A 24,328-nucleotide genomic window follows, 5' to 3' on the forward strand; every position below is an offset into this window, starting at 1 on the left:
AGACGAGTGTGGATGTGATGAAAGTTCAGAGGTAGTGCCAAGCCCAAATAGCGGGTACCCCCAGTGTACCCTATTTTCTAGACAAAAAGCCATGTCTTAGATTTGCTGTTACAAAAAATAAAAATAAAAATAAAAAGCATACCTCAACAAGCTCTGGTAAAGTAACTGAGCCTACCAGAAAGACTGTACAGTAGGGTTCATAAAAAAGTTGTCAGTGTATGCTTCTGTCCCTAACTTCTCTATGTAAATCACATAGGTGCCAAGCTGCTGTGGTTTTGCTATAGTGTAATGCATAGTCTTTGTGCATTAACAGAGTCTAAAGCAAGATATATCACCATGGAAACCATAACTCCAATCTGGAGCCAGAGGTGGACTATTTTATGATATGGAGAATTTTATTGAGGGGCTGGTCTCACGGAGCTCTCAGGGGTCTGGTAGCAGAGACGGGGTAGGAGGTAGTAAGAAGGCATTATGTACTGTTTATCATACTGTTGTATAGGTTGGTAGGCAGAATCTCTATACAGCTCATTTCCTCTACTTTATTTTGCCATTATTCAGAGATGGTTATCTGTCTGAAAAGCATGGCTTTGGCATTGTGGGCAGGAGGTTGGCTACCGATAAATGTTTCCTCATGGTCTTGACTTTCTATATTAGCCTGAATTTAATTATAGGAGACCTTGTATAGATTGCTAGGCATTATCATGCATTTTCTTTTCCCTGTTATTCTTGGAACATTTCAAGTAAGAATTGAACACCAATTTTCATCTGTTCATGTTTGTCTGTTTATTTGTTTATAAATAATATACTGTAGGACACTTAAAATATCTGCAGGCTACTTGTAGCATAGCCCAATGCCATATTAATGCATTTGCTCTATTTGATGGATTAATATAGAGATGATCAATATAGGATTAATGTATGTAAGTGATAAGTTACTAGGAATCTTATGGAAAAAGAATTAAAAATTAAGAGCTATGCTGATAATTATACAGCCTTCTGAAGAGATTTAATCTTTTTCTCACACCTTTTGTCAAATTCAAACAAACAAAACATTGTGAAAGAAGAATTTTTCAATTTTAATTAGTGAATTTGCATGTATGAGAGAAAACTAGAAAAGCAATATTTTAAATTTTTCCTACATTACTAGAAATATAGGAAAGCTTCTAAGTTGAAAAAAAATATGACTTTTTATATAGTCATGAACACTAGTAATTTATTATTTAAACTCTGGAAGTTCTGGTTAAGCATATGAAACAGTAACAGGTTATTTGCACCTTTTATATTCACAATTTAAGCACATACAGTTTGTTTCTTTTCACATGCACGTAGACCCAAAATATCTTCAGTATCAATGATTCATTCTCTCAACAATTCATGAGCAAGTGAATTCTGAGGGAGAGATGAGGGAAGAAAAATCACTTCCAAGTATTTTTTATGACTAGAAGGCACCCCTTTTATTTACATTCAATTTGTATTTGACTCCTCATTAACATACGCCCTTATTCATCTTTTCATTAGCATGGATCCATAGCAACCTAGAAAGAGACAGACATTGTAAGCTTTCTTGCACAGGAGGGTGGGGGACAAAGTTGTCTTGTTTGTACAACTCTGGCCTTTTTGATATTACTGAGGATTCATAGAGCACCCTCACATAGAGCAACTCTGAATTATAGACGGTGGGATGATGAATGAGCAATTCATCCATCGCTTCCTTTGGATAGGCACACAGTCTTAAACCTGTGTGTGAACTACTCTCCGGGCAGCTGGGGAATAGGTCAAGTCAATGTCACTCTTTCCCTGAAAGTACTTTCTGTTCTAGGCCTAGGGTCCTTTCAAGGCAGCAAGAAGCCTCACACAGATGACTCAGTAGCATGCCCAGGTGCTGGTTGGATTCAGTCCTTGGACCTGGAATTGCAGCCTATTCAGATCAGCATTGAGATGTTAGAGAATTCTAGTCCAGGATCAAAAACAAAGCAAGCATTCTCCTTTTTTTTTTCCATTTGGTTTTCTATGATCCTTTTTAAGGGGAAATGTCTCTATTCATTTTCCTAAAATTCATAGTCAAATTACTGCCTTAGATCCTGACTTATTGTGTCACTTCTCTTTATGATTATACTAAACTATCTTTTTTCAGCTTTACTGTATGCATTTATAAAAATTGGCATAAAATAATCGAATTCACAGTCATATTTCCAGGATTAAAGAGATAACACATTGAAAACTGTTGCAAAATCTTTGGGACATAGAAAGTCAGTCCTCTTCCAAATATAAATCAGAGATTTAGCTCTCCTGAGCATTTGTTCTCATTCTTCAACTGTCTCTGGTAGATAAACTATTAAAGATAAAAATGCAAACCTTAACTAACATGTCTATATGACAAACTAGAACTTCATTAAGGAGTTTTAGGCCAAGGATTTAACGGTCTGCTCCAGGAATTCCCTCATTCTATATTATGGCCCTAACTTAGGTGGTGAGGGATGTATATCTTCACAAGATTAGAACAAAAATTGGAGAAGTTCGAGGCAAAGTGAAATCTCTAGTTCTTTAACATCAGGTAACTTACCTGTTGGAGTTTGTCTGTGTCTCTATGGGGTTAAACTAGATTGTCCTGATTCGCTTTGAGTTGTTAAAGAGAAACACAATTGGAAGTTAAAGCTGCACTTCCAAATATCTTCATGATGATGGGTAATCATTTAAGGGTGGAACCAAGTGCTTTTCCAGGACTGTTTTAGAAATCATTAGGGGAAAAAAAACAACAAAACAAAAAAAACACAAAACCTCTGATCAGATAAAAATAGATAAAAATTGGAATGTGCTGATATCTTAAAGGATTATGTTTCAATTTTTTGAATAACTTGACATTTTGAGATAATCAAACTTGTGTTACATGAGACAGAGTTTAGTTAGAAGTCTCTATCTCAAAAATTGTGTTGAAAAAATATAGCCAGAATTATCATATTAAGGTAGGAATAATCCTTTAACTGCTTTTATTATATGAGCTTAATGCTTCCTAAAATTCCACTATCAGAAAACCCAGAATAACTTATTTTTCTCTTAATGGTTGCTAAAGGTCTTGTACGATGAAATAAAATTTCATTTATGTGTTATTCTAATAAAAAACTTAACAAAGTAATTTTAGTCATCAATTCAAGATCTGAATTAATGTTATTCAAATTGAAGGAGCCAATAATGTACATAATATTTAAAGTATCACAAATTTACACAGTAAGGGATTGTAGAAACAAATCTTGTTGTTGTTTTTTTAGAAACAAATCTTATACTTATATCCTAATGACATGAATGTACTTATGAATCAAATTCTATCCTTTTTCTAATTTTGTAGTAAGCCTCAAAACTTTTGTTAAAATTAGTTACTGTTACTGCCAGCATTAACTATTTTTTATTTTTATTACCTCTAATGATATTCTCAGTTCCTAAGTATAACATGTTTGGAAGGATAACTTTAAGAGTACACTGTAAGGCTTACTTTGGAGTTGGTTCAGGATGGAAGCTGATTGAAATTTAAATGCTTTAAGTTCTCATAACATACAAAGGCAAAGAAATTGAGAAAAGAAAACATTCAGAAAACAAAGTTTTACTTGGTGACTTCTTATAATATCTTGCTAAAATTTCAACTGTCAGGGAACAACTAACCAATCAAATGAATATAACATTAGCTAGATGTTTCACTAATGAATAGGATGTTATGTTATTAACTATTATTTATTATTCATTCAACAAATATTCACTGAGCCTTAAAAGATGCATAGTAACTTGTTAAATGTTCAAACATTGAAAGTAGCTTTAGAGAGGGGGGATAACCTCATAGTAAAACTCAGATAAAAATTTATACAAACTAATCAATAATTCAAATGAAAATAAAATATTTGAGGACACAGGAGTTCAGAGAAAGGGAAAGCAATTTATGAAGGAAAGCCAATTGTAGATATGTCATATAAGCACGAGTTGAGGAGAATAGGCATGATTTGTATAGACAGACCGAAGGAGAAGATAAAAAGCATTCTGAATCAAAGAATAACATAAAAAGAAGCTTGAGATCAAGAAACAGTGTGTTATATTTACGAGAGAGTCAGTAAACTATAATGGTCTCAATGGAATATTTATAGTGGTGTGAAATAGGTCAGATAGAGTTTTGAAAGCCAAGCTGAGGTTTTAGAATTTACACAATGAGCACTATGAAAATTATGAGAAGTTTTAGAAGAAATCCTACCCTGATGATGCTAGTAAAAATTGGTTCAGTATTCTGAAAGTTTTCATATCCTTTGACCCAAAATTTCTACTTCTAGGAATTTTAACCTGATGGGAGAAAAAATACAGAGATGATTTAAAACTGAATGTTCTAAAATGCTATTAATGATATTGAGAAACTTAATTTTGCCTAAATGTCCAACAATAGGGGTACAGTTAAATGACTTAGGATTCATGAAATTCTCTTTTAATCCCATGTTTTAAAAAAGAGTATTTAATACACAAAAACATAATTTTATTTAATAAATAGACTAAAACCAGATACTGGTAGTATCAAAAAATAGAAAAATATTCATCGGTTAGCAATGGATGAGGAATATTCTGGGTGATTCTTTTCTTTTATTCTTTTCTGGATTTACAAACTTTGTACATGGAGTATCTATTTTGTAGCACACAGTATTTTCCAAAAATAAATATTCATAAAATAATTTGTGGTAAGATATTGACATAAACACTTCTGTATTTAGGAAGATCATTGTGTGAGTGTGTGGAGATGAGACATAGGGAGAAAGGAAGCATATATGACTGCATACACTTGAGAGGATGATTAGAGTGGAAAGAATAGATGGGTGAAAGACACATGATCAACATTTGATGTTTAGGTGGATATAAGGAAAGAAGGAAAATATTGTCAAAATTTCAAGCCTGAAAATTTATTTAAACGAAAATCAGTGCTTTCAGTGATGAAATCAATGATGATTTTAGTATTGAATATTAGATTTGGGGACTATGAAAGATACCCAAAATATGAAGATGGAGCTTATGTGAAAAAGAAGCTAAAAATATACATTTAAAGATCATCCAGTTATATTTTAAGCTCTTGGAGATGATCAGTTAGAAAATGAAGAAAGCAGAAAGTAGACAGGCACACCTGAGCCTTGGAAGATAATTAAAAACCAGAAAGGGAGGAAGATAAAACAGCAATCACCTAGAGAAAACTGGTCAATGGGCACGAAGTTGGAGAACGGAGGAAACCACAATGTCACTGGAAAACGAGAAAAGGAAGGGAGTGTTTCAATGTGACAGTTCTTGGTGTTGTCAAATGTTGTGGTGTTCTGAAAAAATTCAATGCAATGAAAAGTCATGGAAATAGAACATTAATAAGGGATGGACAGAGTAGATAGAGGTTTGTGTGCATCCTTAGTAACTGCAGACTTCATGTTGGGTTAGAAATTGTAATTTTAAAATTTAGTACAGCATGGAGAAGCTTTGAATATTTGGAAAATGTGTTTCTCTACCTACCCATAGTTGTTGTGCACAGTGGCGTCCAGGGATGAGCTGCATAATGTTTCCTTTATCAATTTTATTTCAGGCAAATACTTGAGACAGAATCAAGAATTTCACAGAGTGTTTTCCAAAAATGCTCTGGTTCCTTAGAATATTACGAGCTTGAGAGTTACATAAATACATTGTTCTGGAGTAAAACAATTTGGGGAAGTACAGAGTTATACAGGGTTAAAGACTCTTTAAAGAAAGTCTTTAAAGAAAGACATATAACTTTTAGTATTTTTTATATGCGCTGTAAATTTCCAAAAAGAGTTATGGAACAAAATGGTTTCAAAATTAATTGAACATAGAATTCATTTGTTATGGCGCACCTCCTATAGGAAGTTTCCATGGACTTGATAGTGAGAAATGATGGCAGACTGCTATAGTGAGAGGTTTGGTGTTCCCCCAACAAGATTCCCCTGTCCTGCAACTTCGATTTTGATCTCTTCAAGGTCAAAACAACAGAGATGCTAATTTATTGTGCATTTATGGGATATTCTCCTCATCTCTTTTCAGTTTTTATTTGGAATTACTTAGCAAATTATTCCTCAGAAGGTAACTGTAGCCAACATAAGACCAAATAGATGCTGCTCTTTTAAAAAACTGAAATAAAACATGACTTTTGATCTGTGACTATATTTAGCATTTCAGTGCTTTCTTTTAAGAAAAGGTACCATTTGGCTATAGTAAATATTTTAACAATATTTTGAGAAAAATTAGTTTCAAGACTAAATTATTAACCTCGTATTCAATATCCCCTTTCCCATTAGCCCACAGATATAGCCTGTTTTTCAGTCATACTCCCAAATTGAATTAACTTTCTCCTCTTTCTCTACTTACTAACTTTTCTTTTCTAAACATAATTTCATCAAAAAAGATTTCTATGATGTCTAGGCTGAATATTCCCATAGTATGCTGTGCCTACTGCTATCAATTCATTTAGTACTCTACATTGTACTTGTCGGCTGTCTGGTTTTTTCTTTGCACTGAATGTGCTTTGGATCTAGTGTCAAGGATCTAGTTGCTATTTAATAACCGTTGAATAAATGAATGAATTAATGAATGGTTTTTTTGTGGTTTTTATGAATTCTGAAACTCCGAATAAAGTGTCAGCTATAAGAGCTTATAGAAACATGAAATTATTTATAAATATAATATGTATTTTTGCTTCTTGAATCATTTTCTCTGGAATTTTTCTCTACACTACCATTTCAGAATTCCAGCGTTTTTATTTAAAGCTGTAAGTTACAAATATGAAACAAGAAATTCTCCCAATACTTCATCTCCTCTCTCCCTTCTTTTTTCCTAATTACCTTCCTTTTCGTTCATCCTTTAAAATGAACAGATGGGCTGTTCCAAAGTTTTTGCAAATCTGCTTGCTGAACATTCTCACAGACTAAGCAACAATTGAAAATGGAATCCAACAGTTGTTTTACTGCATTCCCATCAACTGGAGCAATAAAACGATTCTGTGGAAGCGTATCTGCCACTAGTAAATGTGACAGTGCCATTTTCCATCTCTTTTACTTTCATAAGTGATAATTTCTTTCATAATAGGTAATTTCTTCTTGTTTCTCCTTTTCCTCTTTCTTGTCTTCTTCTGCATACCCGTGTGCCAATGATTTCAAATTCTTTTAGCTGCAGAAACTTTCTTAACAATGCACCTTATGTATATTTGTAGTTACAGGAATGTAGTATTCTAGATGGCAATTGGGGAAATGTTGTGGGGGGTGAACTCTCACCTTCTTTTTTAAGCCTCTACAGTGGCCTCTGTGATGTATCCATGAACACCATTGCAAAACCACTGGGCTGAAACTTTAGCTTTTCCCTTAAGAATGCAGGACTCTATAGTTGTCATTTTAATGTAAAGTGTGCCCTTTCATAGCAGAACATGCTGGATCTCATGGTTATGGCCAATTCTTCAATACTAATCATCAAGTGATTACAATTTTTGAAGTCATTTGACCGACTCAGAACACAGCAACATACTTTGGTTTGTGTACTTGTTTTATGGGGGATCTTATAAGCTGTTTTTCTTTGTTTGCTTTTGTTTTCTGAAAATAAGCATAGAGATTTAGAAGAGGAACTCATAGGGGTCTGGATGATTTAGAGTATTAATACAAATGTGATATGCAGTAATACTCCTCCAGGCCAGTAATCTGAATCTTTCCTGAAACAATAGCTCCTAAAATTTGTCAATCTCTGACAGTTGTTTGATAGTTGATAGAAAATGTGGGAGGACTCTCCATCTAGTTCACATTATGCAAGTGTCCACATTTTTTTAAAAATCATAATTGGCACTAATTAAGACCATTGTTGGCAGCTTCAGCAAAAAGGCCAGATACTGAGTGGGCAGGAAGATCCGCCTGGCCTCTCAGCCCCAGACTTCCAGGCAGGTCACTGCTGAATTGCATTAACAAAGCTGAGTTATTCTTGCTCTTCTAATTCTATAGAAAGAGAAACTCAGTTTGCTATTACTAGCAAAGTAAACAATTTCAGTACATTTATTACTATACATTTATTACATGTATTGGAAGGTCCAGGCTCAGGGTCGTCTTTGATAATAAGAGTAGGTGCAAATATTACACATCCTGTTTGTCCCCTATGAGAAGGCAGTGCAGCGTGATCATTCGCGTGAGTTCTGTGCAGTTACCATGCGCACAATTGACAGCGGAGGTCATTCTTATTAAGTGTGTAATGGACCTGTATCAACTGCCAACAGTGAATTTTGCTTTTAGGACTTGCTGCAAATACCTTTGTAATAGCCTTTGTGTTTCAGTGTAATGTGTGACTAATATTTGCCACCAGACGCATCTGTGACTTTCATATTGTTTGCACATGAAAATCAAGTTGACAATTAAACTTATTGCTTTGGGATGCCCACCCTGAAGAATGTTTTCATATTTTCAGTGATGATAAGACTGTCATCATAGAAGACGCTTCTTCATTGGGGAAAGGAGTGTGTCTGTCTATATAGACCAATCAATGTGAAAAAGGTGCTTGGGTTGCTTTCCAGTAAGTATACTTGCAATTATTCAGTCTTACAGATCCACATTCAGTTTTACATTCAGATGCCGGCCTGGGTTGGGGATGGGAGGAAAATAAAGAGCTGAAGTGGGGTACCTAATCATATGAAGGTTTGCACTTTTGTTAGGAATAATAGAGAAGCAATATTGAGAAAGCTGTGGGGTTAATGAACACGGATGTGACATTCATGTGCAAATTTCTTTTGATTAGATGAAACAACAATTCTCAGAGTTGGGAATGGTGTCCACACACCCAGGCCTGCATCTGCATGTAAATGGCTTCATTAGAGGCCAGATCTCTGTGCACTGATGAACTGTACAAGGCACTCACAGAGTCTCTGCTTCATGGTCTGCTTTCTCGCTGTGTCTGTTTCCAGTTCAGAAAATAAGTGGTATATTTCTCCTTTGCCATGCTCTTGAAAAAAGGGATAGTTTGAGAATACAAAGGGGTGAAGGTGGTGGGCTTTTTATATATTTGCCTGCTTTTTCTTCTTCGTACAGGTTGCAGATTTAAAACATCCTCTTATATTTCTAAGTAAAATTAAATTTCCTCCAAGTTGCCTGACAATTATCAAGATTAGTGTTTTTTGTACTTATTGAATGCTGACAGGAGAAAAGCCCGTGTGTCGAACAAGGGTATTACTGAATATACAAAGAACTTGGCCGTTTGCTCATTCTACAGTAGGTAGAACCAGACCTCTAAAACTCCCTGGGTTTTTCCTTTATGATTCATAACTTACTAAGGAGAACAGTCTCTTTTTTTGAGATAAAAAAAAATGCAAGATGTTCTCAGTATTAGATTATTGCAATTCTGAAGCGTCATCAGTTTGGAATATTTCTAGGGAATTTTATTTCATAATTGGTTAATGTATTAGTTGGACTGTTTTTCTCTCAACTATTATTCGTTTATTTTAGATGTACTTCACAAGTGTTTGGTTTTGGGTTGTACTAACTTTATGGGCTCTGAAGTAATAAGACCATTATATAACAGAAGTACTTGCTATGTTATTTCTGCTCTGATTTTTTTATGGGAACAGTTTTAATAAACTTTGTTGAGGTTTAATTTACGAACAATAAGTGCACAGATTTTAAGTGCAGTCAATAATACTGCTAAATTTGTAGACTAATCGAGACATAGAACATCTCGTGACTCCAACGGAACTCCTTGTACCCCTTCCTAGTCAATCTTCCCTCATCCTTCTGGCTTCCGATGACCATTGGTCTGCTGTCAATCAACATATTAGTTTTGTCTATCCTGCAGTTTTAAATAGCATCACATGTATTCTTTTGTATCTAACTTTTTTTCTGAGCATGTTATGTCACTGTATATGTAGCTTGTTCTTGTCATTGCTTAGTAATGTTCATATGGATATACCACATTTTGTTTATCCATTTACTAGTACTTGTTGATGCTCTTTTGGGTTGTTTCTCATTTCTGTCTATAACGAATAAAGTGGTTATAATCATCAGTGTACAAACAAACCTTTGTTTGGACTTACATTTTCATTTCTTTGAGTAAATATCTGATAAGATTATGCTGAACTTTATTAGAAATTCCCAAACTGCTAATGTAGCTGTACCACTTTGCATTTCCACTTGCAATGTGTAAGAGTTTCACTTGTTCCACATTCTAGCCAACATTTGATATTGAGAATCTTTTTAAGTTTAGCCCTTCTAATGATTGTAAAGTGATATTCACTGCAATTAAATTTGCATTTCCCTGGGGATTCATGATGTTGAACATCTTCTGTGTACATCAGCCATTTGTGTATCTTCTTTGTGAAGTCTTCTCCATATTTTTAATATTTTTGCCTATTCTTAACTATTTTTATATTTTTTCTATTGACACATGGGAGTTCTTTAAAGATTCTGGATACAAGCTCGTTTCCAGAAATGCGTTGCAAATATTTTCTCCTAGTTAGTGTCATGCCTTTTAATTTTTCTAAAAATGTCTTTCAAAGAAGTTGTGTTTTTTTAATTTCATGAAGCTAAACTTATTGTTTCTTCTTGTTATTTCTTTTTGTGAACTCACCAATAAATATTTGTCTTCCTCAAGGTCATGAAGATTTTCTCCTAGAAATTTTATAGTTTTTTATGTTTAAGTCTACATTCATTTCAGTTAATTTTTGTGTGGTATAAGGTAAGATTTGAGTGGTTTTTTTCCTATGTCGATATTCAGTTATTCCATAACTATTTGTGGAAAAACACCATCTTTTCTTCAATGAACTGCGTTAGCAACTTATCAAAAATCAAGTAAATATTTTTGTTGGTTTATTTCTGGTGTCTTCTGTTCCATTAATCTGTATCTGTCTTTAAGGCAGTACCACATTGTCTTGATTGTTGTAACTTTGGAGTAAATCTTAAAATCAAGTAGTGTAATTCTTTCACTTTTGTTCTTCATCAAAATTGTTTAATTATTCTTGATCCTTTACATTTTTATATAAATTTTAGTGTCAGCTTATTAAGTTAAAAAAAAAACGCTCAAATTTTTTTTGCAATGTATAGAATCTGGAGTTCAATTTGGGAGACTAAATATTTTAACTTAAATTGTTGAATATTCTGATTCATCAACATGATATTTCTCTCCACTTACTTAGATTTTATATTTTCTAAGCAATATTTTACAGTATTAAGTGTGCAGTTCTTAAATAAATTGCTAATTTATTCATAAATATTTTATGGTTTTGGATGTTGTAAGTATTTTTTAAATTTTGATTTCTATGTTTTTCTAGGATATAGAAATTTAAATATTTTTGTATGCTGACCCAGTGTTCTACAATCTAGATAAACTCATTTATTAGTTTTTCTCTTTATTAGAAGTATTTTATTTATTTTATTTCATTGTGTGATTTTTGAATGATTATCCTAAGCCAGATGTTGTGCTAAGCGTGGAACAAGCATTACGTCATTCAAAACTTACAACAACTTTTAAGATAGTTTCTGTTATCATTATTTTCAACAGTTCTTTGATGTACAGACAACTGAATTTATTTAATGTGTACAATTTGATGAAGTTTGGCATAGAAACACACTCATGATACCATCACCACAGTCAAAATAACAGATATATCCAAAACCTACCAAACTTTCTTGAATCCTTTTTTGGAGGGAGCAGGATAAGAAACATAGCATGAGTGCTATACTTTTAACAAATTTTGACATGCACAATATTGTATTTTTAACTCTAGGCACTAGTATGTGGTTCAGCAGATCTCTAGAACTTACTCATTTAGCATAACTGACACTTTATACCCATTGAATAATACCTCCCCATTTCTCCCACCCCCAAGCCCCTGGCAATCACTGTTGTAGTCTCTGGTTCTATGAGTTTGACTATTTCAGATACCTCATATAAGTGGAATCATGCAGTATCAATCCTTCTGTGATTGGCTTATTTCACTTAGCATAAAGAAGTGTTGGTAAAGTTGTGGAGAAACTGGAATCTTTGTACACTGTGGAAATGTAAAATGGTACAGCAGCTATGGAAAACAGTATGGAAGTTCTTCAAAAATTTAAAAATAATCCAATAGTCTCACTTTGGATGTGTATCCAAAATAGATGAAATGAAGTTCTCGAAGAGATAGATACCTGACCTGCACCCTCATGTTTATTCTAACACTATTCACTATAGTCAAAATATGAAAACAACCCAAGTGTCCATTAGCAGATAAATGGATGAAGAAAATGTGGAATATTATTCAGTGTTTAAAAAGAAGGAAATTCTGCCATTTACAATATCATGTATTAGTTCTTGAACCATAGTTTTACTCTCAAAGCAAACTTGTATTCTTCAAATAAATCTTATGATGTCTTATGCTTTTTATACATTGTTGGTTTTCATTTGCTGATATTTTGTGAAAGACTTTTTGCATCTATGTGCATGAAGGTATTGGAAGGGATTTTTATTTTCTTGTAATGTCTTTGTCTGATTTTGGTAACAGAGTAATGCTTTCCTTATAAAACTCACTGAAATGTTTCCTTTCTCCTCAATTAGCTGATAGAGTTTGTGGAGGATTGGTGTAAAATCTCCTTAAATGCTTGATGAAATTGGTTAGTACAGACAACTGGTGCTTGTCTTTTCTTTGTGGGAAAGTTTTTTAACTAAAATTCAATTTCTTTAGTAGATATAGGAATACTCAGATTTTCCATTTCTTTCTGAATCAGTTTGGTAATATGTCTTTAAGGAATTAGTCTATTTCATCTGAGTTTTCAAATTTATTGACATGGTTTTTATATAAGTATTTTATTCGTTTAATATCTGTAAAATGTGTAATATCCTATCCTTTATTAACAACATGGTTATTTTTTCCTTTCTTTTTCAAAATAAATCTAGCAAGATATTTACCAATTTTATTGATCTTTTGTAAGGTTTCATTGATTTTCTCCATTTTTTGTCTATTATATTTGTTTGCTCTTATATTTTTAATATTTTTGAACTTTTGCTTACTATGTGCTTGATTTCCTCTGCCTTTTTAGTTTAGTCACGTGGAAACTTAGATCATTGGTCTGAGACCCTTCTTTTTGAATCTATGCATTTAAAATTAAAATAACTTTTTTCCTATACATATTGCTTTAGCATCATCCTTCACATTTTGACATACTGTGTTTTCATTTTCCTTCAGTACAAGATATTTTCTAATTTCTTTTGCAATCTTCTTTGAACCATGAGTTATTTAAACTTGTGTTTGAAAATTTCTAGATAATAGGATTTTCTATGCATATTTTTTGTTATTGTCTTCTATTTTACTTTCAATTTAGTCAGAAAAAATGCTGTCATGATTGCAATATATTGAGATTGTTTATGGTCTCTCTTTATGAATATTTCATATGTTCTTGGAACGAATGCATATTCTGATGATGTAAGGTAGAGTATTCTATAATGTCAGTTAGATCAAGATGGTAAGCAGTGTTGTTCAGGTCTTCTACATCATTCCTTATTTTCTATCAAGAGTGTTAAAGTCTCTAACTGCAATGTGGATGTTTATTTCTCCTTTCAGTTCTGTTATATTTTGCTTCAACAAATTTTGGAGATTTGTTACTGGATACATACACACTTAGAATTTTCAGGTTCTCTTAATGAGTTGACCCTTCAATCGTTATAAATTATCCTTTTTTATCCTCATAACATCCTTTATTTTGAAGTCTATTTTGTCTGATATTTACAGAACCCTTCCAATTTTCTTATGATTAACGTTCGCAAGGACTATCTCTTTTCCAGATTTTACTTTCAACTTATTTATTTGTATTAAAAATCACTTTCTCATAGAGAGCAAATAGGTCTTGCTCTTTTTATCCCACGTGTTAATCTGTCCTTTAATTGAGGTACTTAGATCATTTACATTTAATGTAATACCAAGTTTGTTAGGTAGATATGAATATCTACACTATGCTCTTTGTCTATAATTTTTTTCCTATCTGTTCTTCTATCTTTTCTTCCTGCCTTACTCTACATTAATTGAAGAAATTTGGATTTCCCCATTCTAACTTACTGATTGGTTTATTTACCATATCTCTTTGTTTAATTTCTTTTTTTTAGAACTTGCTCTACATTTTAAAATATGAATCTTTAACTTGTAATAGTCTACTTTAAATGATATTATACACATTACATGTAAAAACAGTTTTGTTTTCTAATTTAAACAAACAAGTTCACATTTACAAAAGAAAAGTTTAATATAAGGGGACATTCAAGTTTTGTGTGACAAGTACAGAATATATCTGATTGGAAATCTACATCTCAGCCTATTGGTGCCAGCCTGTTTTTCTTTTTTTTCTTTTTTTCTTTTTTTTTATTAAATTTATTGGGGTGACAATTGTTAGTAAAATTACATAGATTTCAGGTGTACAATTCTGTATTACATCATCTATATATCCCATTGTGTGTTCATCACCCAGAGTCAGTTCTCCTTCCATCACCATATATTCGATCCCCCTTACCCTCATCTCCCACCCCCCCACCCCCCGCCCCCGTTATCATAGGTAACACATTACTGCTATCCAGAAGATATATGCTTTTGGTCACAAGGATACTGGGATAAGATGGCAAGGATGCAATAACATAGACTTTTCAAAGAACAAAGGCAATTAGACAGTAGGTTACTATATCCATGTGTCTATAGAGCACAGCAAAGGGTCATGTCAGATTCATCTGGAGTTCTGAAAATATACCTAATTGAAAGATGAATATATGACTTAAGGGATGGCTTAGCATAACCTGGACAGACAGCCAAGAGCTCTAGTACAGCATTAAAATTGTCTGGAATGCCTTTGCTACATCTTTTTGGACAGTATTTTCAGACTTATTATAATTTTATTTAAATAATTTCATATATCTGAAAATATTTTAATGAAAAGGGAGGTTAAATTTGTTGGCTAAAGGGTTTTAATTTTTTATATAAAACAATCAAATATACTCCTTTGAACTTAGGTTGTATATTCTCCTATGATGCTGGAAGTCATAGTGAGCTTGAGAAATTTTGGGAAAACATGCTAAGGCAGAGTGGTCTCTATCTCTTTTACTTTTTCCTAAGGCCCTAGGAAAGCCATGGCTAGTGAGGAGGAATGGAGTGTGAAGACAAGGTTTGGAGGTAGGAGAGATCCCAAAGGCAAAGGATGAATTAGAATATTCGGAAGAAAATTGTCTCCTACTGTGTATTTATGTTTTTTTTAATCTAAAATGTCATTTTTCTGAAAAAATTAACTGTTATTTCTGACATAGTTCTGTGAAACCTGCCTTGTTCTTTGGTTGTTATTAAATTTAATGTTAAACTTTTTACTCTTTTTGGGAAGGCAAGTGAGCAAACGCATATTTCCAAGACTTACTTTGGTTAACTTTTACAAATTATGAATTAAGAGAGTATTTCCAAGAGTTATGAGCATCATTTATTTCCAGTGTTGGAAGAGGAAAGGTGACATAGGTGACATATATTTATTACATGACATATCTAAGTAACTTCTTTTTATATTCAGTTCTTCATTGTTACAGAAGTCAAAACATGTATTCTCATAAATTCTTTAAAGATGTGTCCTTATCAATTTTTTATTTTTAATTAAATACATGTGCTGTAATAAATGCCATTATATATATATATATATATATATATATATATATATATATATATATATATATGTTTTAAAATTGAATAATCATAGATTTTTTTTTTTACCATTCTAAGAAATAAATTTGACCCTTACAAATACTTTTTTTTCAAGGTCTCATTAGTGAGAATATTCAGTGTAATTTCTTTAGAGTTTTTATTTGCTCCAAAGGAGTTCTTCTGATAAAACAGATCAAGTCACCTAGAAATTTTCTTCCCTCCCTCTGACTATAAACTGCCAGTGACCCTTCAGATCTCTGCCTCAATGAACCAACACATGGGTTGTATGTAAGCTTTCTTCTGGCACTTCATCAAGGCATATTTATTTCATTTGAAGTATCAGAAATTTAACTCTCTTATGTTTGGATTTTCATATCCTATAATTTGTTAAGTCATTTAATTTATTGAAAACTTATACTGAACAAGATCTTAGGGAGATGAAAGGATGAAAGAAATAAGGTTTCTACACACTTGATTCTTAATTTGAATAGGGGAACTGCTGTAGACTGAATGTTTGTGCACTCACCCCAAATCCATATGTTGCAATTCGGAGATGGGACCTCAGGGATACTTAGATCATCAGGGTGAAGTCCTCCTAATGGGATTAGTGTCCTCATAAGAAAAGGCATTTGAGATCATTCCCTCCTTTCTTCCTTCCCTCCCTCTGTCTTTCTCTCCCTGCGTGTGAGTATACAACAAAAAGGTGGCCATGAAAAACAAGGAAGTGGGCTCTCACCAGATACCAGATCTACTAGCACCTTGATCTTAGACTTCCCGGCCTCCAAAACTGTGAGAAATAAATGTTTGTTATTGGAGCCACCTAGTCTATGGTATTTATTATAGTAGTAGCCCAACCTGACTGAAACAGGAGCTGAGATATAAACATGGAGAATGCAATGGGTTTTGTAAGAGATTTGGAGGCAGGAAAAAAAAACTTATGACAGTAGTTCGAGCAGAATCCTAATGACGGGCAGAGTTTTGATCGACATGTTGGCTGGAAGGACAGTTTATGAGTTATGGAGTTATGAATACAAGCGTGTAGAAATACAAATCATATTCTAGCAATAGCCAGTAGTTTTGTTCTTCTTTCGTGATATACGTCTCTGAAATGGAGCAGTAGAGGTTAAAACTGAAAAGTTATCTTCACAAGATTATGTAGTCTAATGTAATTTTATAAATGAGGAAAATGAGGGACACAATTGTTGGTGTTCAGCATAGCTTAAATATTCTTGAATTCCATTTTGCCTCTTAAGAGTGTGCTGTTTATGGGTCAGACTCTAGAGAGTCCTAATCATTTTGCCATGTGTTCACATTTGATTTGGTAAAAATTGGTCATCACTGAAGGTTTTTGAGAAGGGAAGTAACACAATCAGAGTCATGCTGAGGAAAATTCCACTGACAGCTCTCTGGAATGGAAGATGGATTAGAGTGTAGAGAGTCTGAGGAAAGGATATAAGTTATGAGTTGATTTAACAGTCCGGAAGACTAATAAGAGTCTACATTATAATGATGACAATAGTAATAATAGATGGGAGTATGCACACACACACACACACACACACACACACTATGCTTAGTGCTATCAATTGAATGTGTGTGCCCCACTAAAATTCTTATGTTGGAGCCATAATCCCTAAATGGATGGTGTTTGGAGGTGGACCTTTCTGTCCACTGTGTGAGGATGTAGGAAGAAGACTGTTATCTGCAAACCAGAAGAGGCCCCTCACTGGACACTGAATTGGCAGGCACCTTGATCTTGGACTTCCCAGTCTCCACAGATGTTAGGAATAAATGTTTGTTGTTTAAGCCATCCAGTATATGGTAATTTGTTACAGCAGCCCAAGACGACTAAGACACTGTCATGTGGGAGACCCTGCTCGCTGCGCCATGTGTCATGTGGGGCAGCCTGTGGGGTCTCTGGTCCCGCTCCCCACATAAGAACGCAGAACATGGTGAGACCAAAAAGGAACACCCACGGAGCCATAGGTAGGGGAGCCATACCTCTATAGTCTCGCTGGCAGCTGGGTTGGAAACACAGGATGTAGGAGCCACAGAATCCATAACCTGCCATCCACTTCTCTCTGCCAACCAACCTCACTTGCTAGCTGCAATACTTCATGCTAACTGCAATCCGCTCTTGCTAGCTCAGCCACCATCTTCTTGCTAGCCCCCAATTTCCTACTAGCATAGCCACAGCAGTTATATTAGTGGCCAATGGCTCACTGGTTACAGCTGACAGCCAACTAGCCACAGCTGATGGCCATCCAATCACAGTTGATGGCCATTTACTATCTGAGCCAGCACCTTTCCACATGAGGCCGAGAGCCTGGAAACTGCGCTCCTGGCTCTGTCCCCACAGATAGCAAAGTGGAAGACAAGTGGATAATGACTTAGAAACTCTGAATCATGGTGATCTAGGGTAAGGCAGCATTAATAATAGAAATAGGCTAATTCACTAATCTAATAATCAATCAATCTCTCTTTCTCTCTCTCTCTCTCTCTCACACACACACACACACACACACACATACACTCTTAAAAGCTTTGTTTTTACTATGGGAAAAGTGTCTTTCAAGAGCTGGATCAGCTGAACAGACTAGAAATTGGGACATGGAAACAATTCCTGTGGATCCATCATCCAAGAAGGCCAGCTGTGTGGTGGAGATATGTCCGATGAAAGGTCAGGCGCCAGAGGATGAAAGCCTGTCTTTCCCTAAGTATTAGCACATAGCAAAGGAATGAGTAAAAAAGAACATAGGCCATATTCAAATGTGCTAGATTATAATTATTTTAAAAATTAAAGCTGAAGGAAAACTTGTGACCCAACCTCGTATGTTCTATAATGAGAAACAATACAAATATACAACTATGTATACGTGTGTGTGTGTGTGTGTGTGTGTGTGTGTTAAAATGACTGAGTTTGACTAGTTGGTCTATAGGGTGAAAAAAAAAACTTGCTCTAGAACCCATGTATTCTGACTCTCAGTCCAATTTTATTTTCATTGATTTAAGGATTTTGGCTGGACACAGCAAAGGCAAAATAGTAAAGAAAAAATTATATAAAATTTTAAAAACACATTAAAGGTCTAGAATAGGATTGGGAAATTGTTAGCTACTTGTGAACTAATTTCTCAAGCTACATTGCAAAACACATAACCCCTCTTTTCATATGGTTCAAGCAACTACTTTCAACTTACTCATTCTAGTAGCCTCTAGTTACTTTTTGCTAAACTTCCTATTCTCCTAACCGAAAGGGCTAAAAGTAAGGCATTGTTATAATCAAAGCTGCTTGTGTGTTTTCCTCATTCTTCCTACCTGGGAGACCAAAACTTATAAAAGACTGGTTTTGCAGTAAGGCTTTTCACTTTCTAGCTCTATAACTTTAAGCAAGTTACTTGACACTTCCTGGTCTATTTTCTTCAATTATAAAACTGATATAGTAAGACCAAATTATGGGGTTGCTTTAAGACTAAAGTGAGTAATATATGTAAAGTAATATACATAAAGTAATATATATATGTACATATATATAGTACATGTATGTAGTATATGTAAAGAATACATGGCATATAATAAACGTTCATTGTTTTTCTCAAAGTTAGCAAGTCATTTCTCCTTTCACAAAGCATGGCTCTTCCCTCCTAGTGAACTATGGGCTATTTATTGTAGCTTTATGCATTACATAGTTTCTTCACAAATCCTTTTTAGCATTTTGATGCCAGTCTTTCATCATTTTCCTGCTCGTAGCCAAGACTATCTAATAGAAAACAGATGCAAACAAGAAGGGGGTAAAACTATATTTGCTGTGATGACTTGTGGCCCTTTTTAAAGCTCTGTAAATGACAGACTAAGGAAGCAGGGTAAATTGACTATATACCAAATGAGTGTTCTTGCATTGGTATGATTGTTGGAGTAGACTGATCAGTGCAATTAAGATAAATTTTCTAAATTCCCTTTTTTTTCTTGGACTTTTGAGCTCAGATAATAGAGACCTGGGCAAATAGTCTCTATTCCAAATTCTAGTGAGAGTTGGATGTCTGATGTAATTGTAAAATGAACTAGAGTGATAGAGACCTCTTCTGTGACTCCTAATCCAAACTTTGTACTGAGTCAGATCTTATGCTTTTTGTGTGACTTTCTAAGCATTTATTTATTTAATAAGAATGTGCCAAGATGTAAAGATGAATGAATGGTGCCTCCATTGAAGAAAGCTGTAATAGTCTCCATTTACTATATGCGGTGTTACATATCCATCTAAACCTGGGTATCATTTAAATCTAATTAATTATTACTGAGGGAAAACCTACTAAACAGGATAAGGTGGTTTAATGGGGGATTAACTGTATAGAGAAAGCAAACTATTAATAGTAAATTATGTCTTTTTAATTTTCTTGTGTTTTTTGGGAAGAACTGTGGATGATTAATTATATAGACATTGAATTCCCTACGTATCTTGACCATATCTGAGAAAAATGACCTGTGACAAGAAATAATTGAAAATGATTAAAAAAAAAACATAAAATTAGAAAAGTGAGATTACTGGTCCTGGATTAGGACTATGGAGGCATAGGGCAGAAGCAGGTGGATTATGCTCTTCGATTTTTAAAAACCAGTGTTTTGATGGAGTTAATTATTCAGGAGAGAAAAAATGATGGTATGTTAAAAGAACGAACTGCACAGATAAAAGCTCATTTTTTGTAGGGGAGGGTGTTTACCACTAATTGCACTTTGTGGAGGTAGATTTGGGCAGAAGTAGGAGTTTCTATGTGTTTTGGCCTTGGGCAGTCGAGCAGCAGTTCATGTACTGGTAACACTCACACACACACACACACACACACACACACACACACACACACAAACACACGGGCACACCCAGCATTCTTACTCAAAAACAACACTTTTTACAAAGTACCTGTGTTTCTTTATCTTTTTTATCTTTTTCCCCCTCTTGGCACATCTTACGTCCTTCTACCCTCCTTCCCCCTTTTCCCTCCTTTCTTCTCCCCTCCTTTCCCCCTCTCTCCCTCTCTCCCTTCCTTCTTTCATATTCAGGTTGGAACTACTCTTTCTAAACTAAAAAACCTTCACTATTGTAATCACTCCACATGCATCAGTTCAGTTCATTAGTTTCAGACCATCTGCTGCCCTCTTGTGGCCATATAATCCACCTACCTATGCCCCAGTTCTAAGCCCTTGATGGTTTTGTCAGTTGAAAGGGTTTTGCCAGTCAGATGAAACTGACATCTCAAACTATAACTAACCTCGTTTTCACTGCCCTATATTACACCTTTGCCTTCTAATGCAACTTGACTCAAAAATATGCAAAAAAATGTATATAATGTTAGTGATCAGTTTAAAGACAACGTGCCTTAGTACATTATGGAGTGATTACGTCTTCTGGGGAAATTTGGAAGTAATGTCTTTCACTTTTTCATGTGGAATATTGGATAAGCCATTTTACATTAAACGATTTTATATTAGATAATGTTGCAATACAGAAATAAACATCACTTACCATATAGTGAAATAAAGTCACAAAAATACTCTAAAAAAGCCATCTGTAAAATTTTTTATCAAAGTGATTTGATGAAAGCATATCATAATATAATATTTGTAATAATAATTGCAAAAATAAATTGTTTCAGGTAGAATTATTAATTATGTCTTTTTAGTAGGTTTTAGAAATTTGGTTTCTAAGCGATTCAAAATTTCAATACCAAGTAATTCATGAACCAATACATTTATCTCTAAAGTCATTACACTGCATTTTATAGCTTTCTCTTTTATATCTAGATCCCAATGTTCACTTTTGGTCAAAATAATAAAGCCAAAGCTAAAGCAAGGATAAAGAATCCTTTTATTAAATTTGACATGCGTGTCCCTGATATTCCTCATTGCACTGCCTTTTATTTTCAGTTTCTCATTACCATTTTAAATTAGGATCAGAGATGTTTAACTTATTCAATATAATGCTTTTAATGAAAACTAAAGAGCTAATTCAGAGTAGCACCATATACTCAGCTACTCTGAATGCTCAGCAAAGCTGACAATTCCATTTAAGGAGAACATTTTTATTTTCTTTATTTGGGCTGTTGTTTAAAGACTATATTAGGTCATTTAAATGTAGCTATTAAGATGATTACTAATTAAAATATTCAAGAGGCAGAAAGGAAAGCAATTAAATGTTGAAGTCTGTGCTACTGCAGTATTGATGTTTGAGATGTTGTCACTCTGGAACATCCAAGAGGAAGGTCAAGGTTGTGCTTAGGGCTCAATCAACAAGAACACTAAATCTTTATTTTAAATGATTTTATATATGTTACGTATTTTTTAAATAAAAGTTTCTATGAGAAAATCAGAAATGTTGCAATTCCTAACATTTATTTTATAGTCTAGTACTGGTCATGGTTTGAATGTGTGTGGGTGAATTCTCTTTTACGGTATTTAGGGTCTAAAGATCTTAAACCGGCTCTTAGCATCATCACACCATATGACTAAACTGATTCTTTGGAAACAGAGAATACAGAATAATGACTGAATAAGCAGAATATGGAATGTTGCAAATATTTCTAAGCTAATGGCTATGATGTTTACTTAAGCATGAATCACTGATTATTGATCACTGCATACAACTTTTTACCAAAGGTAAATACCCTTTCACTGTGGGCCACACTATACATATGTCTGGAATGGGAAAGATAACTGATAGTATCTGAAAGTATAGAGTACGGAAAGTATACATATATTCAGAATATCTATGTATATTCATATATATCTATAAATATCCATATATATCTATATACATTATATGTGTATGTATATATATGTACATATATATATCTATATACATATATACATATGGATATGGATACATATGTATATAGATATAGATATAGATTCCAAATATATATATATATATATATATATATATATATATATATATATATATATATATATATATTCCAAATAAACTTAAAGATTTCTCATCTTCAGAACTGAGGGAAGGGAAGACATCTCTCATCTGGATTAAAGTTATGTGACTATTCAAATACCATTTTAACATCTCCTATGACCTTTACCATCATCTTTACCATCAGAGGATAATCTAATCTAGAGGATAGAGCCAATGGGACTTGGCTTAGATTGTTTTAAAGAAAGAGTAACTCCTAATTACATACTTTAAACACACAGAACTCTTTTCTTCTTTAAATAAATACATTAAGTCTAGCCTTAGGTATGCAGAAACTAAGTTTTTCCATCTGAAAGATGGTTAGTCTGTGTATAGCATACAAAATCTGCTCCAAGTATTCACACAAAATTAGCACGAGGTATCTATTTTTTTCAAGATCATGTTAGTTTATTACTTTAGCATTTAGTTTCACTAACTAAACCTAAATCCATCCCCAACCTAAAAGAAAATATTTTTCTTTGAAAAATATTTGTCTTGAAGAAACAAGCATACGAAAAGACACTAAGCAGGGAAAATTATGGTCTGGAAACTCCATTCTCCCCTCTATAGACACCCCCCAGTTGAAATATGCACGTGATACCAAAGAATCAAGCTTTGTATTTGTAAAATGAGCTATAGATATTTTTTCTCCACTACAGAAAAAATATTATCTCTTACTGCCATTCCTAAGGATTTCATGGGACAAGAAAACAAACAACTAAAATAATCACATGTGTAAAGTAGCATGTAATATGAGTTGTCTCAAAGATTAAGCAAGAAACCAAATCACTGAAGTTGAACTGTGGTTGCATTATAAAATTAGAACTTCCTCATCCATTGTGTTGCTCACTTTTTAAATTCATGAAGTAAGATGTTTGACCTCCATTACAAATTTACTGTGATTATTTGAAAGGAAAAAATTTACATTGCGAATCATGAAATCCTTCAAATGCAAATATTTTAAAATTGCAATATCAAGAGGCACTTTATGCAAACAAGTCAGAAAGACAATGTCAAAAGGTAAGATTTTTAAAAAACAATTATTTTGGATTAATTAGAAATATATTCCAGTAGAAATATTGGATGTATGTTTATTACTCAGTACACATTGCATATTAGTTATTTTAGATTTTATTAAACATTAATATTATTTTTATGTTTGATTGATGCTATTTTCTTTAATGAACCATGATTTGTTATCCAAAAGATTTAGCTGTCACTGTGCCATTTTAAAAAAACAAACAAGATCATCTCCCTGCATCTCTCCCTCCCCTTTCCCTTTCTCCTTTTCTTTCCTTTTTCCTCCTTCCCTTCTTCCCCCCATTTGTCCTTTCTTTAATCCTCTCTCTCCTTTTCTTTTTCTATCATGAAATGCCCATGTGCACAACAAGCATGATGGATGCTTTTGCTGTGAATAAACTGGCAATGTTGATCTACAGCTGTATGCAGACCACATCGTTCTTCTAAAGCTGCAAGGCACACATTTAAACTCAAATCTCAGAGATTGCAACACCTAGATTGCATTACAAATTGGTATGACCAACCAGACCCGGCAACCATCCATCTTCATTCTTCCTGCCACCCTATAAACTGAAACCTTTTGTAGTGAGAGGTAACTAAAATTCTGAAGTCGACTTGCAATAAAGGGAAGCAACAACATTAAGATTGGACTGAAATATCTGACAGCTCTCTAAAACAAAACAAAACCAAAATGTATC

General features: G+C 33.8%; 1 long non-coding RNA gene across 9 annotated transcripts in view; it reads left to right on the top strand.

The window, feature by feature from the left end:
- The window catches only part of LOC109455360 (uncharacterized), a 624,916-nt gene that overhangs the window by 365,839 nt on the left and 234,749 nt on the right, over positions 1-24,328 (top strand). For 2 of the 9 annotated variants that reach the window (XR_012494822.1, XR_012494823.1), the window contains one exon: positions 8,449-8,548. The exons of the other annotated variants lie outside the window; for them this stretch is intronic. This is a non-coding gene — a long non-coding RNA (uncharacterized LOC109455360). Of the gene's footprint in view, positions 1-8,448; positions 8,549-24,328 lie in introns of those variants that run through there. 9 annotated transcript variants of the gene reach the window in all.

Source organism: Rhinolophus sinicus, linkage group LG03, assembly GCF_036562045.2.
Source record: "Rhinolophus sinicus isolate RSC01 linkage group LG03, ASM3656204v1, whole genome shotgun sequence".
In the NCBI taxonomy this organism is placed as follows: domain Eukaryota; kingdom Metazoa; phylum Chordata; class Mammalia; order Chiroptera; family Rhinolophidae; genus Rhinolophus; species Rhinolophus sinicus.